Below are 12,719 nucleotides of genomic sequence, written 5' to 3' on the forward strand. Positions count from 1 at the left end.
ACTGTGGGGGCTTGCGTGTTGCTGTGATGCTGGAAGCTATGCCACCAGTATTCAAATACCAGCAGGGTCACCCATGGAGGACAGGTTTCAGCTGAGCTTCCAGACTAAGACAGACTAGGAAGAAGGACCAAGCAGTCTACCTCTGAAAAGAATTAGCCAGTGAAGACCTTATGAATAGCAGCAGAACATTGTCTTATATAGTGCCGGAAGATGAGCCCCCCCCAGGTTGGAAGGTACTCAAAATACGACTGGGGAAGAGCTGCCTCCTCAAAGTAAAGTTTACTTTAATCAGGTGGGTGGAGTCAAGTTTTCAGGACCTTCATCTGCCGATATGGCACGACTCAAAATGAGAAGAAACAGCTGCAAACATCCATTAATAATCGGAATGTGGAATGTATAAAGTATGAATCTAGGAAAACTGGAAATCATCAAAAATGAGATGGAACACATAAGCATCAACATCCTAGGCATTAGTGAGCTAAAATGGACTGGTACTGGTCATTTTGAATCAGACAATCTTATAGTCTACTATGCCAGAAATGACAAATTAAAGAGGAATGGTGTCGCATTCACCGTCAAAAAGAACATTTCAAGATCTGTCCAGAAGTACAACACTGTCAGTGATAGGATAATATCCATACGCCTACAAAGAAGACCAGTTAATACCACTATTATTCAAATTTATGCACCAACCACTAAAGCCAAAGATGAAGAAATTGAAGATTTTTACCAGCTTCTGCTGTCTGAAATTGATCGGACATACAATCAGGATGCATTGATAATTATCGGTGATTGGAATTCGAAAATTGGAAACAAAAAAGAAGGATTGGTAGGCGGAAAATATGGCTTTGGTGATAGAAATGATGCCGGAGATCGCATGATAGAGTTTTGCAAGACCAACAACTTCTTCATTGCAAATACCTTTCTTTACCAACATAAAAGGCGACTATACACATGGACCTCACCAGATAGAATACACAGGAATCAAATCGAAGACATCTGTGGAAAGAGTTGATGGAAACGCCAATATCATCAGTCAGAACAAGGCCAGGGGCTGAATGTGGAACAGACCATCAATTGCTCCTATGCAAGTTCAAGTTGAAACTGAAGAAAATTAGAACAAGTCCACGAGAACCAAAGTATGACCTTGAATATATCCCACCTGAATTTAGAGACAGTCTCAAGAATAGATTTGATGCGTTGAACACTAATGACCAAAGACCAGATGAGTTTTGGAATGATATCAAGGACATCATACATGAAGAAAGCAAGAGGTCATTAAAAAGACAGGAAAGAAAGAAAAGACCCAAATGAATATCAGAAGAGACTCAGAAACTTGCTCTTGAACATCAAGTAGTTAAAGCAAAAGGAGGAAATGATGAAGTAAAAGAACTGAGCAGAAGATTTCAAAGGGCAGCTCGAGAAGACAAAGTAAAGTATTATAATGACATGTGCAAAGAACTGGAGATAGAAAACCAAAAGGGAAGAACATGCTCAGCATTTCTCAAGCTGAAGAAAAAATTCAAGCCTCGAGTTGCAGTAGTGAAGGATTCTATTGGGAAAATATTAAACTATGCAGGCAGCATCAAAAGAAGATGGATGGAATACACAGAGTCATTATACCAAAAGGAATTGGTTGACATTCAACCATTTTAAGAGGTAGCATATGATCAGGAAACAATAGTACTGAAGGAATAAGTCCAAGCTGCACTGAAGGCATTGGCAAAAAACAAGGCTCCAGGAACTGACAGAATATCAATTGAGATGTTTCAACAAATGGATGCAGCGCTGGAAGTGCTCACTTGTCTATGCCAAGAAATTAGGAAGACAGCTACCTGGCCAACCACCTGAAAGAGATCCATATTTATGCCTGTTCCCAAGAAAGGTGATCCGACCGAATGAGGAAATTATCGAACAATATCATTAATATCCAACACAAATAAAATTTTGCTGAAGACTATTCAAAAGCAGCTGGAGCAGTATACAGACAGGGAAATGCCAGAAATTCAGGCCAGATTCAGAAAAGGACGCGGAACCAGGGATATCATTGCTGATATCAGATGGATCCTGGATGAAAGCAGAGAATACCAGAAAGATGTTTAACTGTGTTTTATTGACTATGCAAAGACTGTGTGGATCATAACAAATTATGGATAACATTTCAAAGAATGGGAATTCCAGAACACTTAATTGTGCTCAAGAGGAACCTATACAAAGATCAAGAGGCAGTTGTTCGGACAGAACAAGGGGATACTGCATGGTTTAAAGGCAAGAAAGGTGTGCGTCAAGGTTGTATCCTTTCACCATACCTATTCGGTCTGTATGCTGAGCAAATAATTGGAGAAGCTGGACTATATGAAGAAGAATCAGGATTGGAGGAAGACTCATTAACAACTTGTGTCATGCAAATGACTCAACCTTGCTCGCTGAAAGTGAAGAGGACTTGAAGCACTTACTGATGAAGACCAAAGAACACAGCCTTCAGTATGGATTACTCTTCAACATAAAGGAACAAAAATCCTCACAACTGGGCCAATAAGCAACATCATGATAAATGGAGAAAATGTTGAAGTTGTCAAGGATATCGTTTTACTTGGATCCACAATCAACACCCATGGAAGCAGCAGTCAAGAAATCAAATGATGCATTGCATTGGGCAAATCTGCTTCAAAAGACCTCTTTAAAGTGTTGAAAAGCAAAGATGTCACCTTGAAGACTAAGGTGCGCCTGACCCAAGCCATGGTATTTTCAAAATGTGAAAGCTGGACAAAGAATAAAGAAGACTGAAGAATTGATGCCTTTAAATTGTGGTGTTGGCAAAGAATACTGAATATACCACAGACTGCCAAAAGAATGAACAAATCTGTCTTGGAAGAAGTACAACCAGAATGCTCCTTAGAGGCAAGGAGGGTGAGACTATGACATGTTGTCAGGAGGAATCAGTCCCTGGAGAAGGACATCATGCTTAGTAAAGTACCGGGTCAGCAAAAAAGAAGAAGATCCTCAACGAGATGGATTGACATAACAACGCTTGTGGGCATGGTGCAGGACTGGGCAGTGTTGCTTTCTGTTGTACATAATAGGGTCACTATGAGTTGAAATCTACTCGACGGCACCTAACAACAAAAGCAACAATTACATACTATAGTACAACATCATATGGCATATGAAGCAATAAAAATGTATCATACACCCTTTTCCAGTGTTTAAAACCCAATAGTTATTTTCTAATGACGTATAAGTAGATTATTTATAAGAACTAAAGCAACATATAGTCTTTCCTCCATATTTGTAAATAAACAAACTCAACTGAAAATGATTCTCAGAATAGCCAACAGACAGGTTACCTGTCTTGGAATACCTTCTGTTGTCATCAGTCAACATTTAAAACAAGTTGGTAGGGTGAGGGGCAGGAAGGAATCTTGGGAAGGATGAAGAAGAAAGAACTTTTCTATAGATAGAACCACTCTGATTGAGAACTTTCTCTTCTCTTCTCTGTCCGGCCTCTTTGTTCTTAGAACGTGTTCAAGTGCACAGCCTTCCCTAAGTACCATGTCAGGGAATCTTGAGAATAAACTATAATATAGTGAGCAGAGTTATCAGTATAGTGTACAGCCACAATTAGTTTGCTACAAGTTGCAGGTTTTTTTCTTGTCTTAACAGATACATCTTGTCAGTTTTGACTTCTTCACCAGGGTCAAGATGAATTCCCTTGGCTCCTTACGTTATTGAAAAACAGGACCTCTAGTTTATTCCCCTTGAACACAGCTCAGAATTGTTGCTGTGAAATATTGATTTGGATAGGGTCTCTTTCGACCTACCCATAGAAATTTCTTGATGAGTCTTTTTCTAGGATTTGTATCTCAGCCAAATTACAGCTGTGGCTTTTATAATGATGAGCACATTTTAGTTTCCCAAAGTTCTTTTTAAGCTGAAAGAAATGTCAATAGGATCTCTAAAAGCCCTCTCATTTTCTGAATGTCCAACCTCCTCTCAGATGGCATTGTAACATCAATGATGTTATATAGCTCACATCTGCCATTCACTTATAAAAAACCAAAAAACCAAACTCGTTGCCATCGAGTTGATTCTGACTCATAGCAACCTTATAGGAAAGAGTAGAACTGCCCCATAGGGTTTCCAAGAAGCGGCTGATAGATTCGAACTGCCGACGTTTTGGTTAGCAGCTGAGCTCTTAACCACTGTGCCACCAGGACTCCATACGCTTATTAGTACGATTAAAAGAAAGAATTTGCTGTCGAGTCAACACCGACTCATAGTACCCCATGTGTGTTAGAGTAGAACTGTGCTCCAAAGAGTTTTCAGTAGCTGACTTTTTGGAAGTTGATCACCAGGTCTTTTCTTCTGTGTTGCCTCTGGGTGGACTCGAACCTCCTTCCAGCATATTAACCATTTGCACTATTTAGGGACTCCATTAGTACAATAAGAAAATTCTAATTTAACAACACATCCTGCCTTGAGACTTCCTCTGTAATATTTGTGTAAACAAAACTACTGCACTGCATTCAACTGAAGTTTACCTTTCCTGAATCCATCCAAACTAGGCTTGCTCCAAGATCCATAATAAGAAGAATTTCAGGTAGATAGAGGTTCATTAGAGGGATTACTCAGTCAATAACATCCATTACTGATTCAATGCTATGTATGTATGCTTGTAATAGACCAATTTATATTATTGAGTGGCCATTAGGCTTTCTGATATGATACAAAGAGAGACACTGTGTCCTTGACAGCACCTCCTCCCTCTCTCAAGTTATTGCTGTTATTCTAGAATGCAGATAAGTGGAACTGCTTTTGGTTAACTATGCAAGGGGAGAAAGCATCATAAAAGCTAGCTCAGTAGCTATGACCAGGAAGGTTTTCAACTAGAAAATGGCAATAGTGAGGGCCATGGAGACAGATGACTGTCACCTTTTGCTATTCTTAATGAGGGTCTCCATCATTAGAACACAAAAAATGAGACTATTTATTGTTCCTATCTGTGTTTACGCACATTGTATAATATTCATAAAGATCATAAAGGTGTCAAATGCTTTCAAGATTGGAAGAGTTCTTTCACCACTGATTTTACAATGTTTGAAACTTGTCTATAATATCGAAGCCAAATTGTATCTGAATACTTCCAGCAACTAGAAAACTACTTCCTCTTGAGGTAGTACGTCCTATTTATAGAGAGCTCTGGTAGTCAACAGTACATGGACTCAAAAACTTCCCTTCACTGCCAATGTCTCCCCACTGGTCTTGGAGAAGCCGAGAACAATTCTTCATCAAATGTCAGCTCTATATATGGTTAAACCACCTATTATATCTCCTCTAATTCTTCTTTGATCCAGACTAAATCTTTCCAAAAGGATATTGAGCCCTTTTGCCATCTTGTTTTCTTCTGAATATGCTCAAAATTACATATTTACCTCTTAAAATAAATGTACAGAACTGAACAATACAACAGAAGTGATCTGATCATAATAGAGTCATTCTGTAGTCGTCTAAACTGTTTACTTTACAAATAAGTACTTTTAAATTAATTACCAGTTTATTCACTTTCAAAAATGCTATTTGTCTACTATTTGATAGTTGTATGGCTATTCATATTCATAAAGTCCTTCACAATAATATTCATTTATTATTTCTCACAACAACCTTCTTAAAGGCTTGTATTTCTAAGCTGAAAGAAATGACTACGGGTCTCTTTTTCACAAATCATGGATAATACTAAAGCTAATTATGCATAACATCACAAATGAAAATAACTATTGCAGTGTAGTTACATTTTATGAAGTCTTTAATACCTTCAAATTAGGATATGTCATAAAGCTTGATAATAAGATTTTGTATTTATGATAAGTGTCATATAACCACAAAGTATCTTTGGATTCACATTTTTTGTGGGACAGATCATGGACTAATCTTCCATGGTGTGGATGGTATTGACAGTCCATGAAATGCAATAAAAAGGCTTATTTCAGATATTCATAGAGCAAAACTGACAGCCACAGAAGGATTTAGTTGACACAGTAGTGATAAGAGAGATTATTTCTTTGGTATCTCATATGATACTTCTCTTATTACAGCACAGTTCCATATTGCATTTTCTTTTTCTTCTGCAAAAATGTTGTGTAGCTAAAATAGCTACTTGACTGCTTAAAAGATCACAAAACTGAGGAATTAAGGGCCTTTAATCAAACATAGCTAAAGAGAGACTAAGTCTACAAAGACACTACATAGACACCAAGCCTACAGAAAAGGTCCTAATACCCATGGAACCATACTAATATAAACACACAGTTAAATGCTAAGCCATCTATCTCCTGGCAAAACTGAGCTTTAGAGACAGACATACGAGGCACATTTAGTCTGTTCTTACCACATACGACCTTCTGTTGAATGGTTTCTGCATCACAGTATTTCGCTGATAAATATCCATGCGTCAATCATTCTTTCTAGATCTTTTTTTCTTATACTATAATAGCCCAAAAGTCCTTGGGAGAGATGAGGTAGGAGGGAGAAAGGGACCAAACAAAACAGATATGAAACTTAGTTGGACCATTATAGGCCCGCATTGGCAGCTCCCCTCTTTCTCTCTCTTATGGCTGTTTTTATATATATGATCCAAGCAACTGTTTCTTTCCAGAAATGTACAAATCAATTCTGTCAAATCAATTTGTCTGGTGTCACATAAATAAACATCTAATTTGTTTTATATTTTTCAAATATTTACTTGACTGTCTTGTTGAAACCCTGCTAGAGTTTCTTAAACCACATGATGACTTTGCCCCATGTCTTCATAAGAGGCTGTCAACCAACAATTATGGAAATGGTACAAAAGATACTGATCTCCCCTTCTTGTGGAAAAGCAGTAAAATCCATATGGGCCAAAACTTATGGTTGATTTTTTTTCCCACTTCACATGGAAACTTAATTTGGATATATTAAGTTTCTGTTTCACAGCTCCTGTCTTTTCTTTCTTTCTTTTTTTTTCTCACACCTAAGGCTTCAGTGCCTTTGTCAAGACAGTGGGCCACAAAGGGTTAACTTGTGGAATTGTTTATATAGTTGAGTTATAAGATAATCTAAAGCTTTCCATTTCACCCTTAACCTCTTGACTAGGTCTGTCTGCTCCTTACCTTCAAACTCTCAGACTGAAAAAAAGACAGATAAATCAGTTTAAAACTTTTCTTTTCCTTTTGGGATGGTGGTGGCCTGTGAATAGTAGGTAGCAATGGGAGGTTTGGCACATTATTGGCTTAGGACTAGAATCAACAATGTAAAATCCATTGGTGTGATTAGTTAAATTTAATCCAGGTTTTTAGTGCTCAGTTGCTAACTGAAAGGTTGGCAGTTCAGACCCACCAGCCACTCTGCAGAAGAGAGATGTGGCAATCTGCTTCCATAAAGATTACTGCCTTAAAAACCCTGTGGGGGTTTTCCACTATGAGTTGGAATCGACTCGATGGCAATTTTTTTTTTTTTTTTAATGTGTGAGGTACTACGTGATAGGACACAGAGAAGCGTAAGACATTATTCTGAGAGTGAATTTACCCATGAGAAGATAACATTAGAATGTTTACTGCATTCTATTCTGTCCTACAGGGTTGCTGTGAGTCAGAATCGACATGACGGCAATGGGTTTGTTTTTTTTGGGCCATGGAAGGAACATCAACCCCTACAAATAATCTGCTATTCATTATATGGCATACACTATAAAATGTTTTGGTCAGAAAGAAAGATATTGACAGTTTTCTTGCATGCCAGTGTATATGTTAAAAAAACATAAAATATAGCAAGTGCTTTCATCATAGAAGTTCTATTTTCTGCATTGTTGATTTGTTTTCTAGTGGTATCAATTGACCTATACTTGGCATTCTGTGTAGCAAGCATGTGCTTTACATTATTGATTTAGAGTAAAAGGTAAGTGGAAATGGAGGGGAGAAATAGAAAAACATTAAAATTTTTATGAAGGCATTTGTAAGTATTGATGTTTCTCCTTTTTACACACACACGCAAAAGTAGAACTTAGAATAAAGCAAAATGTGGCAAATGCTGAGGAAGAAATCAAGTGCTGTGCAAGCACAAAGAAGGGAGAAATTAATTTCAGCCAGGGGAAATCTATGTGAATAAAACACTGTCCTGAGTGCTGTAAGTACAATAAACTAAAGTGCCATCCGGTTGTTTCTCCAGGCTCCATATTGTACTCACAGTGCTGCTGAGTCAACTGTTTTAACCTGCAGAGGGATCCACAAAAGCAAAAATACTTTTTCTTTTCTTCTTTGGAGGTATCAGAAAGATTGTTTGATTAAATGGCCCAATGTGTTCTTTTAGACGGGCTCCTTTTAATGGGCAGGAAGGATGAGTATTCTACGTGCAGTGAGCGTTTAACAATGATGACTTTGATACCAGTTATACAGCCAACTTTGATTTCATCTAATGTAATGAAATTACGTGTGTATAATATATATAGGAATTATTTAGGTTAATCTGGCAGTAGTCTTAGAAAATCTGGGCTTCTAAATATAGATTCAACTCTGATTTTGAGTGATTACCTATCATACCACAAATTTTAATTTTTAATAATTAAAATAAAATGTATCTAACATGGCTTCCTTATAATATATTCCATGACTATTATATTGAAAGTATCTAAGGCTATTTAGTCTCCAATACGTATAAGGACTGCTTTTCTATTAATTAAAACCATAGAAATTCCCATGTTTATAACCTAAATAATTCACTTCTCTGCCCATGTCTTCAAATAAATTCTGGACCTGTTTTATAGATGCTGCCTAAATTTGTCACAGCACATGGTATCCTAACCAGATTTACAAATTGCATCATAGTGTAAACCTACTTTGCAATTCCAAAAAGCACTGTATAATAAAACCACTTTATAGAATGTAACTTCTAATTACCAATTTTGACCCCAGTGGGTTTTTCATTGAGATATACATAGATTTGCCTGTGCATATGAGATTTCCAATGATATATTTTGTATAATTAAGCTCCATGCTTACAAAATATGAGAGCCTTTGTATCTTACCCCAGTACATTATAGAATTATAATGCCATCTTTTATAGTAATTCATATACCATTACCAGAAACTTTCACTCTTCTCTTTTCCATTATGACTTCTGGGCGTTGGTAGGTATATACCACCAAAAGATAACAACTCATTCTTTCTCTTTGATCTTAGTGTGGACTTAAAATTATTAAATGTAAAACTACAAGTGAATGTATCTAACACATCTATGATATTTTTCTAGTTAAAAAGTACTTAAAACGAGGATAATTCTTGAGCACACTTAGGTCTATTCAATCATATTGATTATACTATCAGGGATATAGGATTATAAGTGACACTGATACCATGTGTTTTCATAAAACCTTTGTTACATACGGTTCTGTATAGATTCATATACACAGGCTTCAAAGCTGATGTAGAAGGTCTTTCTTCTTTATCCTGAGCCTGGGCCACTGATGCCCTACTCAGACTGTGTCTACACAGTTCCTAAACAGTACCTATATGTTTTCTCAACTTCTTGAGAAACAAATCAATATCTTAAATATCAACAACTTATATGATTAAACTTTATGAGGTATTGATTAGTTTTTTTTTTAAACTGAGTTGAATGAAAATGCCTTCGGTATCATATAATAATAGCATAACAACAATTATTGAGAATTTATAGACAGTATTATAAGTACCTTACATGGATTAACACATTTAATACAACAACTTTATGAGGTAGATAATATTTTTAACCCCCATTTTACAGATAAGGAAAACAAACATAGAGAGATTAAACAACTTGTTCAAGGTCGCATAGCTTGAATTTGCACTGAGACAGTTTGGCTTCAGGTGTAGCCCTTCCTCACATTCTACAAAAAAGAAAATCTATATATATAGAGAGAGAGCCTATATGTGTATCTGCCCAAATTCAGTGCTTTCATTTTCTTAAAAAGAAAGAAATACTGGGTACAGTTTACAACTTACTATGTACTTCAATTTTTCACAGAGGAAGAGGAATCATTTCACACTTTCTCTACCCACTGAGGAGAGAAAAGCAATAATACAGAGCGATTTTTAGCTCTTTCCAGTTTTATATAGTTTCCTTAGTCATGACCTGTTGGTAGTCAGTAACTTTTTTTTCTGTTTTAATGGTGATAGTGATGGGAAACTAGTGACTTGGCAAATGGCTAAAAGATTAGAAATATCGACATTTCCTCTATCTGCAGCTTCATCAGTCATGGAGTTTTATGAAACCATTTTAGTTCTATTTGAAATAAGTTGAATCTTTATTTCTTTTTTATGAAAGAAAGGCACTCCTATACCCAAATCCTCTCAATGACTGAAGCAACTGTCAATATGATCTACGATTCTAGATCAATCTAAACTACAGCTTTGCCTACGGACAAAAATTCAGATTCTGTAACCTGATGCTGCCCCTGGGATTATCTACAGCAGATTTGCTGAAAACACAGAATGAATGACAATTAAAATACACTTAAAAATAGCAAATTGGAATCTTCAGACTCTTAAGTAATTTCTTTGATGATGTTTACTATCCATACTGTACCTGTTCAAGAAATGGTGAGCCATCTATCTTTAGAACTATTGATTTTAGGCTATTTGCATACATTGAAGATAACTAAGAAACACGAAACAAAACAGCAACCTGATCTTTATGCCTGTGTTATTTTCTTTGATGTAAAATTGAAATGAAATGTGATGACAAGATCACTTGTAATTTTATCTGCATAGGAAAAAAATTAGATGGAGCATCTGAAATGCATAAAGTAGTGTGCTGGTAAACTGTCTCTACAAAGCCCTGATTTGCAGTGTTTGCCAGGTTTTGTAGTATAAATACTCTCTCCATGGCTGATTTCAAGCTACCAATGGCTTAACAAATGACTTGCAAAATTCCTGAAAATGTAGCTATCAGCTCTCATGTACAACTGGATGCGTGGTTCTATGATTTAGTTACTTAGTCCCAATGATGATGACTGTAATAGACTGATTGCAGTAATTGCCCCAATTCGTCACCCCTTGTATCTCCACACCCTTTGCCATGTAACCTGGTAGTGCCCTCTCACTCCGATTCTGGGCCCAGACAAGTAGCTTGCCTTAACCAATGTGATCTTAGCAGATATCACACAAGTTGATACTTGAAAAAGAACTTGGCATATTTCCACTCTTGCTTTTGAACCTCTACCATTGCCATGAGAACATTCCTGGGCTAGCAGAGCCAAATTGCTTCAGTCATCCCAACTAAGACTATCCTAAGTCAGCTGACTGCCAACAAATCCCAAGACATGTGAGTGAGCCCAGCCAGAATCATCAAAGCTGTCTACCTGACCTACTGCTGAGCGCAGGTGCATTAGCAAACCCAACTGAAGTCAGCCAAGTCCACTCCAGGTAAGGTGGACCAAGTGGACTTGTGAGATAAACGCTTTTTTTTTTGTTATATTCATTGAGATTTTGTGGTTATTTCTTATATAGGATTATTTTGGTGATGGGTAACTGATACAATGATGTTATTATCTGGCAAGCATTAAGTAGGGTGAAGAGACTTTACACAAGAGGCAATGTGGTTTGTGAAAAGAGAAGGAGCTTTGCAGTCAGTCAAACCTGGGATTGAATCTGAGATCTGCCTCTTACACATGGATGGCCCTGAGAAATTTACTCTCTGCCTAAGTTTGTAAATTTGTAAACTGTAGATAACTAGCCTTGCAGGGTTATTGTGCAAAGACAATGTAAGTATACGCAGATAGATATAGCAATATAATAGTAATTAAGAGCAAGGATTTGGAATCAGACTGCCTGGAGTTGCTTTCAAGCTCCACCATGTTAATATTTGAAAGCACTTAGAATTATATATTTTGTACTTACAGCATACATTGTAAGAGCTACCTATACAACTTGACAAATAAAACACTTGGCACACAGTAGGTATTTACTAAATGGTAACTATCATATAACATATCCATTTATTTACTAAGGAAAAATGAGTTTGATACTCTTGTAAAATTAGTTATACTAATTAGTTATTTTTAGTGTTAGCAGAGATTATCTGGGAAGGGAGCAGAGTGACCAGGTGAGGTTAAGACAGTGTTTGTAGGTGCTCCTTTAATCTCCAGAAAACAAGCCTACCAAATCATTGCTCTAACATTAAGGAGAACCTTACTTTCAACTTGAGACCCATTAAGTATGAATATGGGGGATCTTTTTAAACTGCTACCAGGGATATGATGTTTTTGCTTCCCTTCCAGTATATTCATGAAAGCTAACTTCCTTGCTAAAGGGGAAAGTGAAGAAATTGAAAAATTCCTGTCAAAGCTCTGGCTTAGGTGTCAGGATAAAGGACTTCCTAGATAAGATGAAAATAATAATCAAAAAGAAAGCCAGAAAGAAAAAGGATGGAAGGAGATAAAAGGGAATCAAAACCAGTGTCAAGAGGTTAACATGGAGTAGAACCTGCCACAGAGCAGAAAGAGGAGTAGAAATTAAGTACAATGAATTGTGAATCTGTACGTTCTGAAGATGACCTGGCATTCCCTGCTTCACAAACCAAAAAGTGGGCCACGGACAATAACAAGTGTTTGGAATCATGTTACCTCCTCTTGGAGGAAGAGAAAAATAGGGTAGTATTTAGTTCCTTAGTGAGAAGTGAAGTGTGGTGGTAGGAATATACAGACCTGAAAT

This window comes from Trichechus manatus, unplaced genomic scaffold (assembly GCF_000243295.1).
Source record: "Trichechus manatus latirostris isolate Lorelei unplaced genomic scaffold, TriManLat1.0 scaffold00007, whole genome shotgun sequence".
Lineage (NCBI taxonomy): Eukaryota > Metazoa > Chordata > Mammalia > Sirenia > Trichechidae > Trichechus > Trichechus manatus.